The sequence below is a fragment of the Schistocerca americana genome, chromosome 3 (assembly GCF_021461395.2).
Source record: "Schistocerca americana isolate TAMUIC-IGC-003095 chromosome 3, iqSchAmer2.1, whole genome shotgun sequence".
NCBI classification, from domain to species: Eukaryota; Metazoa; Arthropoda; class Insecta; order Orthoptera; family Acrididae; genus Schistocerca; species Schistocerca americana.
This window is the reverse complement of record NC_060121.1, coordinates 949752348-949771605: the sequence shown is the minus strand read 5'-3', so window position 1 is coordinate 949771605 and position 19258 is coordinate 949752348. Positions and strand designations below refer to the sequence as shown.

General features: G+C 37.7%; 1 protein-coding gene across 1 annotated transcript in view; it reads right to left on the bottom strand.

The window, feature by feature from the left end:
* The window catches only part of LOC124606855 (neural-cadherin-like), a 54938-nt gene extending 36181 nt beyond the window's left edge, over nucleotides 1-18757 (bottom strand). The window contains exons 1-2 of the transcript XR_006978742.1: nucleotides 18697-18757; nucleotides 12306-12467 (exon numbers count right to left, since the gene is read on the bottom strand). The gene's annotated coding sequence lies outside the window, so the exon portion shown is untranslated. The remainder of the gene's footprint in view (nucleotides 1-12305; nucleotides 12468-18696) is intronic.
* Nucleotides 18758-19258: the final 501 nt, after the last annotated feature.

Here is a 19258-nt window from a genome sequence, read left to right as displayed (position 1 = left end):
TTCATACACCACCTTGAAGCTGTCCTGGCCCATTTAACAACCAAAAACAAAGAAATAGTGGTTGCTGGTGACTCTCCCAATAAGAACTTATTTGAGTTAGTAACACTATCATTCAACTTAATTGCCACTGTAAAGTTCCCCACTAGGGTAGCCAATTGCTCACAAACAGCCATTGATAATATCTTTGTAGAAAACTCCAATGAACAAAATTATATTACAAAACAAATAGTCAATGGCCTCTCAGATCATGACATGCAGTTCCTTCTGTTAAATGTTAACACTGAACAGGATATAAAATCTGTTAAATCTGAGCTCAAGAGGGTAATCAGTAAGCCAAAAATTGATTATTTTAGGGCACTCCTCAGAGACATTCACTGGACTGATGTTTACAGTGCTCATGGCATGAATGAAAAATATAACACTTTTGCTAATAAAGTGCTTACCTTATTCGAACAGTGTTTTCCCCAAAAACTTACCAAGGTTAGAGCAAAGTCTACAAAGAAGCCATGGATTACTCAAGGAATAGGGGTATCTTGTAAAACAAAAAGAAAACTGTATCTGTCAATCTGAAACAGTTCCAATGTTGATGCTATATCACATTACAAGAAATACTGCAAAATATTAAAGATTGTAATACAGACATCAAAGCAAATATATTACAAGGAAAAGATAGTCATATAAGATAACAAAATAAAGACAATATGGGATATAGTGAAGGAGGAGACCGGTAGAACCAAACATGAAGAGGGACAAATAGCATTAAGAGTAAATGATACATTGGTGACAGATGTGTATAGTGTTGCAGAACTTTTTAACAAACATTTCATAACTATTACAGAAAAGATGTAGTTGTCAGGTTCTGTAGCTGCTGCTAAGGAATACCTCAGACGAAACACTTTAAGTAACTTCCATTATATGAATTTAACCCTCACTATCCCAGCAGAAATAATGTCCATCATAAAATCTTTAAAATCAAAAACATCTAGTGGGTATGATGAAATATCAACAAAGCTAATTAAAGAATGTGATTCTGAGTTAAGTAACATATTAAGCTATCTGTGCAACCAGTTGTTTATCAGTAGAATATTTCCTGAATGGTTAAAATGTGCTGAAGTTAAGCCACTGTTTAAGAAGGGAGATAAAGCAATAGCATCAAATTTCTGTCCAATTTCACTTTTGCCAGCATTCTCAAAAATGTTAGAAAAAGTAATGTACAATCGGCTTTATAATCATCTTATCTCAAATAACATACTGTCAAAGTCACAGTTCGGATTTCTAAAGGATTCTGATATTGAGAAGGCTATCTACGCTTACAGTGAAAATGTGCTTAATTCATTAGATAAAAAGTTGCAGGCCACTGGTATATTTTGTGATCTGTCAAAGGCATTTGACTGTGTAAATCACAATATCCTTTTAAGTAAATCAGAATATTATAGTGTAACAGGAAATGCTGCAACATGGTTCAAATCTTATATCTCTGGCAGGAAACAAAGGGTGTTATTAGAAAAGATACATGTATCAAGCTATCAAGCATCATCCAACTGGGAACTAATTACATGTGGGGTCCCAAAAGGTTCCATTTTAGGGCCCTTACTTTTTATTATGTATATCAACGACCGTTCATCAGTAACATTACCAGATGCCATGTTCTTTTTGTTTGCCGATGATACAAACATTGCAATAAATAGCAAATCAAGTGTATCCTTAGAAAGATCAGCTAATAAAATATTTGTGGACATTAATCACTGGTTCCTAGCCAATTCCTTGTCACTAAACTTTGAAAAAACACACTACATGCAGCTCAGAACTTGTAAAGGGTGTCCCACGAGTATTTGCCTAACATATGATGATGAGCAGATAGAAGAAGTGGACAGCGTTAAATTCTTGGGATTACAGCTTGATAATAAATTCAACTGGGAAAAGCACACCACAGAACTGCTGAAGCGTCTTAATAAATCTCTATTTGCAATGCGAATTGTGTCAGACATAGGGGATATAAAAATGAAAAAGCTGGCATACTATGCTTACTTTCATTCTATAATGTCATATGGGATTATTTTTCGGGGTAATTCATCAAGCCAAGCTAAAGTTTTCTGGGCACAAAAACATGCAGTAACAGTTATATGTGGTGTGAACCCAAGAACATTCTGCACAAGCCTGTTTAGGGAACTAGGGATACTAACTACTGCTTCCCAATATATTTATTCTGTAATGAAATTTGTCATTAAAAATATATCACTTTTTCAAACCAACAGCTCAATTCATGGAATCAATACTAGAAATAAGAATAATCTTCACAAGGATTTAAAGTGACTTGGTCTTGTACAAAAAGGTGTGCATTATTCAGGAACACACATTTTCAATAACTTACCAGCAGCCATAAAAAGCATAACAACCAATGAAATTCAGTTTAAGAGAAGCCTAAATAATTTATTGGTGGCCAACTCCTTCTACTCCATTGATGAATTTCTCAGTAGAACCAACTGATTTTTGTGTGTGTGTGTGTGTGTGTGTGTGTGTGTGTGTGTGTGTGTGTGTGTGTCTCTGTGTATATGTAAGTACAATATAACTTGTGCACAATTTCAGTGCGGTAATGTGTTCATTGCAAATAAGTGTGTGTGTGTGTGTGTGTGTGTGTGTGTGTGTGTGTGTGTAAGTACAATCTAACTTCTGCACCATTTCAGTGCAGTAATGTGTTCATTGTAAATAAGTATTATAGTAGTTGTATAACTCATTTATTACCTTATAAATAAATAAATAAATAAACTTTTTTTATTTTAAATTCAGTGCATTAGTATTTGTAAAATGATTCTTTCATATAGTCTTCACAAAAAAATGACGATCATTCCACTTGGGACCTGTGGAATGGTACATTAGCTTATTTGTTTGAGTTGTAAATATTAGTGATGTATTGTTGTTTTTCTGACATGTTCTACATCTGGGAGGACCTCCTCACTACGAATCAATTGGAATGAAAGTAAATCTAATCTAAGAACTGTGTACTACTTCCAGACATTAGCTACATTCATGCTGATGAGCAAAAACGTTATGACCACTGCCCACAATGAAACTGCTTGCTTCATGTTGGCAATGTGGGTAATTGATGAGGTAATGGAAGTATATAAGTGGAGAAGGTATTAATGGGTAATCATTCTAGTGATTATAAGGGCTGCAAATGGAGAAATCCACTGACGTAAGCAACTTTAATAAATGGCAGATTGTTGTGACCTGGCATTTCAGGATGAGCACCCCTGTACTTCCATGGGCCCTTTGGTAGTACATAAAGGAGTCAGCTGTGGACTAGGTGAACATTATTGTGGACCACAGGCACCTCTTCATGCATGATGCCTTTTCTGAAGGTGATAGGTTGTTCCAGCAGGTTAAATGTCCATAGCTTAAGGCCCGAAAGGTGAACAGTGCTTTGAGCAGTATGGTAATGAACTCATCAAGTATGATCACAGCAGTTTCACAGTTATTGCATGAAGTGTAATGTATTCAATCAGAGGATGCAGACTACAGATATATTTGTAGATCTGATGAAAGCTTTTGACATGTTAAACCACATGTTACTTCTAAAAAAAAATTAAAAAAAAATAAAAAAATAAAAACAGAAAATCCCTCCATACTGAGGATCATCCATGCATCTTCTAGCAACATACTGTTGAATCTTAAGCAATGCAGTAAACAGGCATACGTATTATATGATAAATTTATAAACTTTCAGTCCATTAGTGAAACAGTATACAAGGTGTACCTCAGGTCTGAGCCTTTGGTCCCTTTCTCACAAATATTAACAACATTGCACAATCCATTAACTCCCATACATATAATGAGCTATGCAGATGACACTTCATCTTATTGTATGGTAGGAAATGTAAGGAGCTAGAATCTTTTGCTGTTAGAGGTGTAACATAATTATCAAACTACTTCAATGACCAATGTCTAAGCAGTTATGTAAATAATGTATGGAACATCTCAGCAACAGAAACTGGATGCTGTAAATTTATAAATGTGTATGTAGAAAATGTGCATTGGACAGACCACATTAATTTTGTATGTCGAAAAATCATTAATAGCTTATATCTCCTTAGCCAGCTCATAGCAAACACAATTCCTAGTCAAACATTAAAAATGGTATACAATGGAATGATTTACCCCTTTTTTAACTATGGGGTTGAATTATGGGGCGATAAAGCTGATGTCCACTTAAAAAGAATATAACAATATATTCTTTACACATATTTAAATTAATTACTTTTTTCATGGGCCAATCAATGGAAATTATCAACAGCAGTGATGTAGAAGATCATAACATCAGGATAAAATATAACTACTTCCAGGAGAGAATAAAATTAAAAGTGTCAGATCAAAGCCCATGCATCATTAGTTTGATTTGGTTTAATTAGTTACCATAATCTCTAAGGGCATATAAGGGGAATGCTTTGAACACAAAATTAAAATGTTTGTGATAGAAAAATGTTTTAAGGCGCAACTTGTGCTATGACTAAAAGCATATTGGCTATAAAGTAATAAGTGTAATTATTGTCAGGTTATTACTGCCTGATGTTTGCAAAAGCCATCATTGTGATGGCTCCATGCAAAGAAACTAATAAGCTATGCAGATGACACTTCAGTCTTATTGTATGGTAGGAAATGTAAGGAGCTAGAATCTTTCGCTGCTAGAAGTGTAACATAGTTACCAAACTACTTCAATGACTAGTGTTTAGGCAGTTTGATGTAAATAATGTACAGAACATCCCAGCAACAGAAATTGGATGCTGTAAATTTATAAATGTGTATGTTGAAAATGTGCAGTGGACATTAAAAATGGCATAAATGAATACTGAGACTCTTGTTAGTATATCTAGAGGCTTAAGGAGTTGTCTACAGGAGATCTGAGAATTTATATCACATAACATGTCCATATTAAATTACTGAATATGTGCTAACAAAAGTAAACTAATTGACATCATACTCAACAAAATCAGCCATCACATGTAATGTGTAAGTTATTGACTTACACAAGACGATCAGTAATACGTGATTTTTAATACAAGTTCATTTCATTATGTACACTTACAAACTAGACTCAGGTCACAATTTAGTAATGATGAGGAGGAGACTGAAGTTAAAGAGAATCATATGGAAGAATCAGTGTGAAAGGAAGTGGGATACTGAAGTACTGAGGAAGGGTGAGACACGTTTTAAGTTTGTTAATGATGTGGATACTCTGTTAAGGAATAACACAGTAGGGAGTCCAGCTGAAGTGTAGTGCACATCTATGAAAAGAGCAATCACAGATGTTGGAAAGGCAGACATAGGTATCAAGGTGGTAACTGTGAAGAAACCTTTGGTGTCAGAAGAAATACTTCAAACAAAAAAGCAGGAGAGAAAGTAGTACAAATATGTCCAGGGAAAGTCAGGAATATAGGATGTAAACCAAGAAGGAATGAAATAACTGGGAAATGCAGGAAAGCCAAGGCAAAATGGCTGTCGGACAAATGTGAAGAAGTAGAAAAAGAAATGATCATCAGAATGACTGACTCAGCATATAGAAATGTCAGCACAACTCTGGTAAAATTAAAAGTAAGGGCAGTAAATCTGAGAGAGAAATTAGAATTCTACTGTTAAACACAAGGGAGAGAGCAGATAGGTGGAGTACACTGAAGGTCTCTATGAGGGGGAGGAACTGAACTGTTTCATAACACATTAGAAAATGGAGTGGATAAGGAAGAGATAGGGGAACAAGTATTATGGTTTGGAAGACTTAAGATAGAATTAGGTGGAAAGGATAGATAACACTCCATCATAATTTCTAAAATCATTAGGGGCAGCAGCAACCAAATAACTGTTCAAGTTGGTGTGTAGAATATGTGAGACTGGCAACATACCATCAGACTTTTGAGAAAACATCATCCACATGATTCCAAAGATAGCACTGGCTGACAATTGTGAGAACTACCATACAATCAGCATAACAGCTTACGTGTCCAAATTGCTGACAGGAATAATATACAGAAGAATGAAAATGAAAACTGAGGGGGCTTTAGGAAAGATAAAGGCATCATAGAGTCCCTGCTGACATTGTGCTTGATGATGGAAACAAGACTAAAGAAAAACGTCACACACATTCATAGGATTTATTGACCTGGAAAAAGCTTCTGACAAGTAAAATGGTGCAAGATGTTCGAAATTCTGAGAAAAATAGGAGTAAGCTGTGGGGAAAGACAGCTGATGTACAAAATGTGCAAGAACCAAGACGGAACAATAAGATTGGAAGACAAGGAACAAAGTGCTTGGATTAAAAGATGTGCAAGACAGGGATGCAGTCTTTTGACCCTACTGTTCAATCTATACATTAAAGAAACAATTATGGAAGCAAAATAAAGGTTCAAGAGTGGGATCAGAATTCACAGTGGAAGGATATCAATGATAAAATTCACTGATGACACTGCTTTCTTTAGTGAAGGTGAAGAAGAATTTCAGGATCTGTTGAATGGAATGAAGCATAATGAGTACAGAATATGGATTGAGAGTAAACCAGAAAAAGACAAAGGTAATCAGAATAGTGAGAAACTTAACATCAAAATTGGTGATCATGAAGTTAGGGAATTCTGCTACCTCAGAAGCAAAAAATCCATGATGGGTGAAGAAAGGAGGGCATAAAATGTAGATTAGCACATGGGAAAAGAGCATTCCTGGCCAAGAGGTGTCTATCAGTACCGAACATAGGTCTTAATTTGAGGAAGAAATTTCTGAGAATATGATGATGTATCAAGGACTATGCTAAAACCAAAACAGAAGAGAGTTGAAGTATTTAAGGTGGGGTGCTAAAGAATGTTGAATATTAGGTGGATTGATAAGAACCAATGAAGAAGGGAACATATGGAAAACACTGACAGTAAGATGGGACTGGATGATAAGATATGTATTAAGACATCAGGGAGTAAGTTTCATGGTACTAGAGGGAGCTGGATAAACTGTAGACGAAGACTGAGATTTTAATGCATCCAACAAACGGTTGAAGACATTGGTTAGCTAGTGCTTGTATGAGATTAAGAGATTAGCACAGGAGAGAGGAGTTCATGGCAGGCAACATCAACCCAAAAGATGACTGATGACTCAAAATTGAACACTCTGCAATGTAAAATCTATATGAACTGTGAACATTTATGACAAGTTCAAATTGTTTACTACCCTTTTGATGGCAATGCACTGTCAACTGGACTGTCATTGAAACTTTCATGGCCAGACTCAAGGTTTTTCTACTTATAATGTTGTCCAAATCACAACTGTTCATATTACCCTTACCAACAGCGTTTAACATGGCTCCCACACTTCATCTTCATCATCATCATCATCATAATCATCGATAATTTGATATATGGTATATTACTGCATAAATTCCTCCTACAGAGATCAGTTATGGTCTGCATGTCAAAACTGATAGTATTGTCTGATGGTGAGCCGTCCTTTTCAGTCTTATTGGAAACCTATTTTTTTAAATCATATTTAGTGTACCAAAAACACTCCGCCCTTTATTACTTTTCTTCAGTTGCCCTATATATATATATATATATATATATATATATATATATATATGTCTGCTTGTGTCTGTATGTGTGGATGGATATGTGCGTGTGTGCGAGTGTATACCTGTCCGTCCTTTTTTCCCCCTAAGGTAAGTCTTTCCGCTCCCGGGATTGGAATGACTCCTTACCCTCTCCCTTAAAACCCACTTCCTTTCGTCTTCCCTTCTCCTTCCCTCTTTCCTGATGAGGCAACAGTTTGTTGCGAAAGCTTGAATTTTGTGTGTATGTTTGTGTTTGTTTGTGTGTCTATCGACCTGCCAGCGCTTTTGTTCGGTAAGTCACCTCATCTTTGTTTTTTTATATATATATATATATATATATATATATATATATATATATATATATATATATAATGGAAGGAAACATTCCACGTGGGAAAAATTATATATAAAAACAAAGATGAGGTGACTTACCGAACAAAAGCGCTGGCAGGTCGATAGACACACAAACAAACACAAACATACACACAAAATTCAAGCTTTCGCAACAAACTGTTGCCTCATCAGGAAAGAGGGAAGGAGAGGGGAAGACGAAAGGAAGTGGGTTTTAAAGGAGAGGGTAAGGAGTCATTCCAATCCCGGGAGCGGAAAGACTTACCTTAGGGGGAAAAAAGGACGGGTATACACTCGCACACACACACATATCCATCCACACATATACAGACACGCACACACACACACACACACATATATATATTAAAAAACCACTGGTTCAATTACTTCAATGTCAGTTTGTACTATTCTCTTGTCAGTATTTGCATATTATTTTAATTCTGTTGTAATTACACCACTACTAATGTAAATACTATTTTTTTTCCTTTTAGCTCTTTATTATGTGCATACCTGTAATACCCAGTTCTAAGCAAAGAAGGGAAAGCAGAAAGGTGGAAGGAGTATGTAGAAGGTCTATACAAGGGCAATGTACTTGACGACAGTATTATGGAAATGGAAGAGGAAGTACATGAAGATGAAATGGGAGATGTGATACTGCATGAAGAGTTTGACAGAGCACCGAAAGACCTCAGTCGAAACAAGACCCCCGGAGTAGACAACATTCCATTGGAACTACTGACGGCCTTGGGAGAGCCAGTCCTGACAAAACTCTACCATCTGGTGAGCAAGATGTATGAAACAGGCGAAATTCCCTCAGACTTCAAGAAGAATATAATAATTCCAGTCCCAAAGAAAGCAGGTGTTGACAGATGTGAAAATTACTGAACTATCAGTTTAATAAGTCACAGCTGCAAAATACTAACGTGAATTCTTTACAGACGAATGGAAAAACTAGTAGAAGCCGACCTCTGGGAGGATCAGTTTGGATTCCGTAGAAATGTTGGAACACGTGAGGCAATACTAACCCTACGACTCATCTTAGAAGCTAGATTAAGGAAGAGCAAACCTACGTTTCTAGCATTTGTAGACTTAGAGAAAGCTTTTGACAATGTTGACTGGAATACTCTCTTTCAAATTCTAAAGGTGGCAAGGGTAAAATACAGGGAGCGAAAGGCTATTTACAATTTGTACAGAAACCAGATGGCAGTTATAAGAATCGAGGGGCATGAAAGGGAAGCAGTGGTTGGGAAGGGACTGAGACAGGGCTGTAGCCTATCCCCAATGTTATTTAATCTGTATATTGAGCAAGCAGTAAAGGAAACAAAAGAAAAATTTGGAGTAGGTATTAAAATCCATGGAAAAGAAATAAAAACTTTGAGGTTTGCTGATGACATTGTAATTCTGTCAGAGACAGCAAAGGACTTGGAAGAGCAGTTGAACGGAATGGACAGTGTCCTGAAAGGAGGATATAAGATGAACATCAACAAAAGCAAAACGAGGATAATGGAATGTAGTCAAATTAAGTCGGGTGATGCTGAGGGAATTAGATTAGGAAATGAGACACTTAAAGTAGTAAAGGAGTTTTGCTATTTGGGGAGCAAAATAACTGATGATGGTTGAAGTAGAGAGGAGATAAAACGTAGACTGGCAATGGCAAGGAACGCATTTCTGAAGAAAAGAAATTTGTTTACATCAAGTATAGATTTAAGTGTCAGGAAGTCGTTTCTGAAAGTATTTGTATGGAGTGTAGCCATGTATGGAAGTGAAACATGGATGATAAATAGTTTGGACAAGAAGAGAATAGAAGCTTTTGAAATGTGGTGCTACAGAAGAATGCTGAAGATTAGATGGGTAGATCACATAACTAATGAGGAAGTACTGAATAGGATCGGGGAGAAGAGAAGTTTGTGGCACAACTTGACTAAAAGAAGGGATCGGTTGGTAGGACATGTTCTGAGGCATCAAAGGATCACCAATTTAGTATTGGAGGGCAGGGTGGAGGGTAAAAATCGTAGAGGGAGACCAAGAGATGAATACACTAAACAGATTCAGAAGGATTTTGGCTGCGGTAGGTACTGAGAGATGAAGAGGCTTGTACAGGATAGAGTAACATGGAGAGCTGCATCAAACCAGTCTCAGGACTGAAGACCACAACAACAACAACAACAACAACCTGTAATACAGTACAATCCAGGCCTGTCAGTCATCACATGATCCCCTTAAAATTAATAAATTTATCATTATTTTTAAATTTCTCATTAAGATTTCACTTTCTATACCCAGTCATTCTAGCCAAGTACATGTGCTGTTTTATGAGTACTGGATTGATGGGCCCAAGTTTGAGGGCAGTGCGGAACCCATGCTAAGATGCAGTGTACCCAAGCAATATGTTAATAACCACTCATGAGGCATGGAAGACAAGACATGTGACTGCCTCATATGTATGGCTGCAGAGAAATACTTGTGAATCTCACCCTCTTGTCTTCGGCATCTCCTACAGGCTGATGACTAGCCCATCTTGCCTCTCTCTCTAGTAATTTACTTTTGCCTTAGAGCAAATGGCTTAAACCATCTGCCTCACCCTATTTTGTAACTGGTGTATGCCTCTTTGTCTTACTATTATTTCACATTTGACCTGAACTATCATTTTTCCTTTCAAATATCCTTTAACTCTTGTCACCCGCCCCGTCATATATGAGACTGGCGATGTAATACCGTTATTCCTGGAAGATCTCATTGCAAACTGAAATTGCACTAAATGAAAACATGATTTGTAGTCTTTTTGAGACTTTCAGTCACTCCTGACAATGATCTATTCCATATTGTCTACATATCACTTGGCGTACTTTATAATGTATAAACTATGCATATAGGATATATACAAATTCTTACCCCAGCTATACTTTCCAAAACCTTATTATTCAGTGTATAGTTTAGATGATGCAGGAAACAATAGTATGAATAGTTTATGCAAAAACATTCAATTTAATTAAATGTTCCAAATTCACAATTTACTTAAAATGTGTGCATTTAGAATTAATGCCACTAATAACTGTTTGTTGTATGGCTGGCATACTACATTTAAAATCCATTTTCTTCTATCCGAAGAACATTTTACTTTTTCTGAAGTATTTGTAATTAAAAAATAACCTTTGTTGAAAACTGTTGCTTTCTGGAATCTTCAAAACGTAAAATATAAGCCTTTCAAAAATCTGGTGTCATAGTTTTGTACACCAATTTTTCTGTTTCCAAAATTGTATTATTTTACTGGAATAACATTTTAGTTACACAACCAAAAAATTAGAAAATTTAAGTTTCCAGAAAGCTCTTGGTAGTCTCTTCTAAATCTCAGAAATATTGTAAAAGTGGAAATCCGAAATTCCACTCTCATAGCAGATCCCACTATTTGTGCTATTTTAAGGCTATTTGCCTGTTAATGTGTAATGTATTCCCTACCTTACCTGTTTACATATATATTCAAAATATAATACACTTTGTACAGTGAAATATATAAAAAATATATCTAAAAACAAAGATGATGTGACTTACCGAACGAAAGCGCTGGCAGGTCGATAGACACACAAACAAACACAAACATACACACAAAATTCAAGCTTTCGCAACAAACGGTTGCTTCGTCAGGAAAGAGGGAAGGAGAGGGAAAGACGAAAGGAAGTGGGTTTTAAGGGAGAGGGTAAGGAGTCATTCCAATCCCGGGAGCGGAAAGACTTACCTTAGGGGGAAAAAAGGACGGGTATACACTCGCGCGCACACACACACATATCCACCCACACATATACAGACACAAGCAGACATAAAAAGTCGGTCCTGGTCGTGGTATCATAGAGTAATGTTTGTACAGTCAGACACAACAGAGCTTTTGTCTTTACAAACGTGGTTCAGATCTATTCCATTACATGTGTTCCCTCCTTGATTTTCCCAGTTTAAGAGCTGCAAACTACCACTGTGACTACTGGGAAAGATTTCAGATATTGAATCTCCAGTGCACACTCTGCTGTAGAGTGAAAATACAGTCTCCACTTTCTACTCTGTATGTCTCGCTATCACTATGAAATGTAGTCAAAGTTGTACCCTCACATATTACTCTTTCATTGTGAAAAATCATATTCATACCAGAAGAGAATTATTTTTTATTACTGGAAACAAAATATGAAAGAGACTTACATGCAATGATATTTGTTCAGTATCTCACTGGCGTATATTAGTGGTTCTTGGCAAAAACCAGTACTGCAGTCAGAGTAGCCACAGCCATGTTCCACATTCAAAAAATCATATTCATACCAGAAGAGAATTATTTTTTATTACTGGAAACAAAATATGAAAGAGACTTATATGCAATGATATTTGTTCAGTATCTCACTGGCGTATATTAGTGGTTCTTGGCAAAAACCAGTACTGCAGTCAGAGTAGCCACAGCCATGTTCCACATTCAGAGCTGCAGTTGCTTGTCCCCACTGTGTGACATTCACTGATGGAGGCAGTGGGAGCACCCTTCCATCCAACCTAATGTCGTCCATACAGCCTATTGATAAGAGTTTTATGAGGTGTTCATTGTTACTGAAAATTTATATGCAACATAAAATATACTTACTGAACACAAAGTAAATGAAAAGTGAAAATACAGTCTCATAGATGAATATGATGTGCGCTTCTTACACAAAGATAGTTGAAATGATGTGTAGTGACAGTAATACTTATGCAGAAGTGTAGACATAACTTAGTTATGGATAATGTTAAAAAAGAACACAAATAAAAATAAATGTTGATACTGATATGCAACAAGTGTCAAAGAACAAAAGTAATTTTTATACAATAATAGGAAAAGCTTTTAGTAATTTTAAAAGAAGAAAATGTGGACAAAATTAAAATTAGAGATGAAATGGATAGCAGTTTGGCTGGATACCAGATATTTGTTCATCCCTAAGCCAGACAGCTGAATATCCAGTAACCAGTTATTTGGCTGAACATTGCCCCAGAGCATGCCATAATATGTAGGTCTGAATGAGATTGCAAAGGCCAGGTGCAGATGACCGGTAAATTCAGTCATCGTCATTCATTAGTGAAGTCAGCAAATGTGATATTGATTAACTAACTTGACTATATGACTTCTCTGAGTACTTTCACTTGTTATTTGAGGTTACTGTTGAAAATAATTCGTTAATTTCAAGATAAACTACAAAACATGTAATTTGGGGATGTTCGAAATGAACAGAGACAATAATAAGTTTGCTATTTGTTTGTAGTGCAGAATTCAAATTTCTGGTGATGGAGAAGGAAAAAATCCAAGTTATGTATCAAAGCCTTAACTAACCTTTTATTCTCTTGTTTTGACTTGTTTTATTACTCTGAGCAACAAGGTATTAACCCACATCCTGAGTTTCACACCTCGTTGGTTGTGTCCTGAATTCCAGCTGGAACATGGAGTTCTTGCTACGAAGTCTTTTCTAGATTCTCACACCAGAGATAACATAGGAAGGGAGCTTAATACCATTGCAGATCGCTGGGGCATTGACCAAAGTAAAGTACATTTACCCACTGTGACAGAGGTGCAAAAACAGTGAAAGGTGTTCAAAGGCTGAGTATGATTCTGCAAGAAGTTACAACCATTCACATCAGAAGGTTGTAAATGATTATTGACGGTCCAGCTGAAGTAACGGGAATGATTGCTAGTGGTAAGTACTCATAGTGCACTACAAACATTTTAGCTTAGGTCAAGAAAAACGGTTGACAAGATACCAGCATGAGGTAGAATTTCACCTTTTAGATGGCAAACTGCCTTTTTGAATAAAAACAGGCTATGTCATTGCATGTGACTCATGGTATATTTATTAATATGACATCTTGTCAGTGGTGATTGATGGAGCAATGTGGAGCTTGTGAACTCTGAGGACATTAATGATTGTTAGTAAATAAGCTGACCTCGCGGAAGATCAGTTTGGATTTCATAGAAATGTTGGAACACATGAGGCAATACTGATACTACGACTTATCTTACAAAATAGTTTAAGGAAAGGCAAACCTATGTTTCTGGCATTTGTAGACTTAGAGAAAGCTTTTGACAATGTTGACTGGAATACGCTCTTTCAAATTCTGAAGGTGGCAGGGGTAAAATACAGGGAGCGAAAGGTTATTTACAATTTGTACCAAAACCATATGGCAGGTGTAAGAGTCGAGGGGCATGAAAGGGAAGCAGTGGTTGGGAAGGGAGGGAGACAGGGTTATAGCCTATTCCTGATGTTAATCAATCTGTATATTGAGCAAGCAGTAAGGGAAACAAAAGAAAAATTTGAAGTAGGAATTAAAATCCATGGAACAGAAATAAAAACTCTGAGGTTCGCCAATGATACTGTAATTCTGTCAGACAGCAAAGCACCTGGAAGAGCAGCTGAACGGAATGGACAGTGTCTTGAAAGTAGGATATAAGATGAACATCAACAAAAGCAAAACGAGGATAGTGGAATGTAGTCGAATAAAATCGGGTGATGCTGAGGGAATTAGATTAGGAAATGAGACACTTAAAGTAGTAAAGGAGTTTTGCTATTTGGGGAGCAAAATAACTAATGATGGTTGAAGTAGAGAGGATATAAAATGTAGACTGGCAATGGCAAGGAAAGCGTTTCTGAAGAAGAGAAATTTTTTAACATTGAGCATTGATTTAAGTGTCAGGAAGTCGTTTCTGAAAGTATTTGCATGGAGTGTAACCATGTATGGAAGTGAAACGTGGTTGATGAATAGTTTAGACAAGAAGAGAATAGAAGCTTTTGAAATGTGGTGCTACAGAAGACTGCTGAAGATTAGATGGGTGGATCACATAACTAATGGGGAGGTATTGAACAGAATTGGGGAGACGAGAAATTTGTGGCACAACTTGACTAGAAGAAGGGATTGGTTGGTAGGACATATTCTAAGGCATCAAAGGATCACCAATTGAGTATTGGAGGGCAGCGTGGAGGGTAAAAATCATAGAGGGAGACCAAGAGATGAATACACTAAATAGATTCAGAAGGATGTAGGTTGCAGTAGGTTCTGGGAGATGAAGAAGCTTGGACAGGATAGAGTAGCATGGGGAGCTGCATCAAACCAGTCTCTGCACTGAAGACCACAACAACTTCTGTCACACAGCTTGTCACTGTGTTGGATCGGACTTGGGGATGCAAGGGACAATGAGCACGTCCCACGTGTCCTCTGATTGGTCCATTGCTGTGGCTGCCCCGGGTACTGCCTGCACTGAGGTTGACCCCTCACCCGTGGTCGAGTGGGAGATCATTCCAAAGTCTGGCAGGCAGTGAAAACCTTTCTGAGGGGCCGATCGTAGGGCCTCCCCAGTTCATTTGATGAACAGGTTTCAGGCGTTATCTGTGGCTGATGATGTCTCTGAGACGAATGCAGTCATCCACCCTGTTCCAGAGGAAGCTTCCAGGCCCGCAAGGTCTGGGCATTCACAGAGGGTGGGTTTGCTGGTAGTTGGGAGCTCTAATGTTAGGCGCGTAATGGGGCCCCTTAGGAACATGGCTGCCAAGGAGGGGAAGGAAGTCAGTAGGCACTCCATGTGCATTCCGGGGGGAGTCATTCCGGATATGGAAAGGGTGCTTCTAGATGCCATGAAGTGTACAGGGTGCAGCCAACTGCAGTTGGTGGCTCATGTTGGTACAAATGACGTGTGTCACTTTGGATTGGAGCAGATTCTGTCTGGTTTCAAGCGGCTAGAGGAAATGGTAAAGACTGCCTATCTTGCTTCCAAGATTAAGGCAGAGCTCACCATCTGCAGCATCGTCAACAGAACTGACTGTGGTCCTATGGTGCATAGCAGAGTGGAGGGTCTGAATCAGAGGCTCATGCGGTTCTGTGACCGTGTAGGCTGCAGATTCCTTGACGTGCGCCATCGGGTGGTGGGTTTCCGGGTTCCACTTAATAGGTCAGGAGTCCACTACACACAGGAGATGGCTACATGGGTAGCGGTGGCTGTGTGGAAGGAACTGGGTGTTTTTTTAGGTTAGAGGGACTCAGGAAACCACAGAAGGGATTTCCGTCTAAAAGTGAGCAGGTAAAACACGGTAAGGTAGTTTCAAATAAATACCCCACTCATACAATTATAGTAGGTGGTGACTTTAATCTACCATCAATATGCTGGAAAAATTATATGTTTAAAGCCGGCGGCAGGCATAAAATGTCATCCAAAATTGTACTGAATGCTTTCTCAGAAAATTATTTTGAACAATTAGTTCATGAGCCCACTCGAAGCATAAATGGCTGCGAAAGCATACTTGACCTTTTAGCAACAAGTAATCCTGGACAAATAGTGAGTATTGTGACGGATACAGGGATTAGTGACCACAAGGCAGTTGCTGCTAGGCTGAATACCGTAACACCTACAACCATCAAAAATAAATGCAAAGTATATCTATTTAAAATGGCTGATAAAAATGCTCTTAACACCTTTTTAAGGGACAGTCTTCACTCCTTCGGATCTGATAATGTAAGAGTAGAAAAGTTGTGGAATGTTTTCACAGAGATAGTATCGACAGCAATTGAGAGATACATACCACATAAATTAATAAGTGATGGTACTGATTATCCGTGGTACACAAAATAGGTCAGATCGCTGTTGCAGAAGCAGCGAAAGAAGCATGCCAAATTTAAAAGAGGACAAAATCCTCAAGATTGGCAAAGTTTTACAGAAAGTTCAAAATATGGTGTGTACTTCAATGTGAGATGCTTTTAATAATTTCCACAACGAAATTCTTTCTCGAAATTTGGCAGAAAACCCATCTGCTGACGGTCCCACTAAAGCAGAGTTATTAAACACAGTTTACCGAAACTCCTTCACCAAAGAAGACGAAATAATATTCCTGAATTCCAATCAAAAACAACTGCCAAGATGAGAAACACAGAAGTAGATATCCTCGGAGTAACGAAGCAGCTTAAATCACTTAATAAAGGCAAGGCCTCCGGTCCAGATTGTATACCAGTCAGATTCCTCTCAGAGTATGCTGATAAAATAGCTCCTTATTTCGCAATTATGTACAGCCACTCACTCACAGAAAGATCTGTATCTAAAGACTGGAAAATTGCTCAGGTCACACCAATACCCAAAAAGGGAAGTAGGAGCAATCTGCTGAATTACAGGCCTGTACCACTAATGTCGATTTGCAGTAGGGTTTTGTAACATATACTGTATTTGAAGATTATGAAGTACCTTGAAGAAAATGATTTATTGACACATAGTGAGCAGGGTTTCAGAAAATACTGTTCTTGTGAAACACAACTAGCTCTTTATATTCATGAAGTAATAAGTGCTATCGACAGGGGATTCCATATTTTTAGATTTCCAGAAGGCTTCCGACACCGTTCCTCACAAGCATCTTCTAACCAAACGCGTGCCTATGGAGTATCGCCTCAGTTGTGCAACTGGATTCATGATTTCCTGTCAGAAAAGTCACAGTTCGTAGTAATAGACGGAAAGTCATCGAGTAAAACAGAAGTAATATCTGGTGTTCCGCAAGGAAGTGTTATAGGCCCGCTATTGTTCCTGATCTATATTAATGACACAGGAGACAATCTGAGTAGCTGTCTCAGATTGTTTGCAGATGATGCTGTCATTTACCATCTTGTAAAGCCATCAGATGATCAAAACGACTTTCAAAATGATTTAGATAAGATATCTGTATGGTGCAAAAAGTGGCAATTGACACTGAGTAAGGAAAAGTGTGAAGTTATTCGCATGAGTACTAAAAGAAATCAGCTAAATTTTGATTATGCGATAAGTCACACAAATCTGAAGGCTATAATTTCAACTAAATTTTTAAGGATTACAATTACAAATAACCTAAACTGGAATGTTCACATAGATAATATTGTGGGCAGAGCAAACCAAAGACTGATTCATTGGCAGAACACTTAGAAGGTGCAACAGGTCTACTAAAGATACTGCTTACACCACACTTGTCCGCCCTATTCTGGAGTATTGCTGTGCGGTTTGGGATCGCATCAGATGGGACTGACGGATGACATTGAAAAAGTACAAAGAAGGGCAGCTCGTTTTGTATTATCGTGAAATAGTGGAGATAGTGTCACAGACATGATATGTGAATTGGAGTGACAATCATTAAAACAAAGGCAATTTTCGTTGCGAAGGGATCTTCTCCTGAAATTTGAATCACCAGTTTTCTCCTCCGATTGCGAAAACATTCTCTTGGCACCCACCTACATAGGGAGAAATGTTCATCACGATAAAATAAGAGAAATCAGGGCTCGCACAGAAAAATTTAAGTGCTCGTTTTTCTCGGGTGCCGTTCGAGAGTGGAACGGTAGAGAGACATTTTGAAGGTGATTCATTGAACCCTCTGCCAGGCACGTTATTGAGAATAGCAGAGTAATCACGTAGATGTAGATGTAGAACAATGAAACAACAGTAAATAATGCAACCAGCCAAATATATATTTAAAATTCTTTTATTCTACAGCCATAACCGAGGTCATGCCCATTTTCAGATGGTTAATATTTTCAATAACATAAATGTTTTCACCAGTAGCATGTCATCAGATCCGCAGTGCACAAGAATATTTGAATATCTATTGACACTTCTATGTTTCAAATATTCTTGTGCAGTGGCGGAACTGATAACATATTTCTGATGAAAACATTTATGTAAATGCACATGTTAGCCTTTTGAAGATGGGCACGAATGACCAAAACCAGTTATGGTTCTGCAATAAAAACATTTTAAAAGTCTTTGTGGCTTGTTGTTCTACCGTATCTTCCTTCGCCGTCGGCGTTGTCGTGGTTACCGTGAGACACCGTTATACCAAGAGGAAAGGCGCGTCGATCTTAGAGCATGAGATATGATGACCTTAAGCCATAGACAACACACAACGGTCATGGTAGCACCTGATTCCAGAATAGCTGCAGTAGTTAAGATCTACGAACTATCCCCTGTTGACCAGGTCCCCAAAACTTAACTCGTAACGAGATCCCTTCAAAGCAAATTGTCATAACGATCGTCTATAAAGGCTTTGTACAACGAGAGTACATGTTACGGTTTATGGAATAATAACAGATACGACCAAACTGTCTTGTCTCTTCTGCTTTATTTAACATAACTTCGTTCACAGTTTCATTTCGCATTCACCACTCATTCACCGAAACCCTTTGATGAAAAGTTTTGGTTGCATAACACCAACAGTCAATGATAATGATACAGCTTTTCTCCTTTTTCTAAATTGAAGCCCGCTCTCCGTGATATAATTTAAAAAAAAACGGTCTCAATACCGCGTGCCTCGTGAGACGCGAATAGACTTATCCTGGAATTGACCG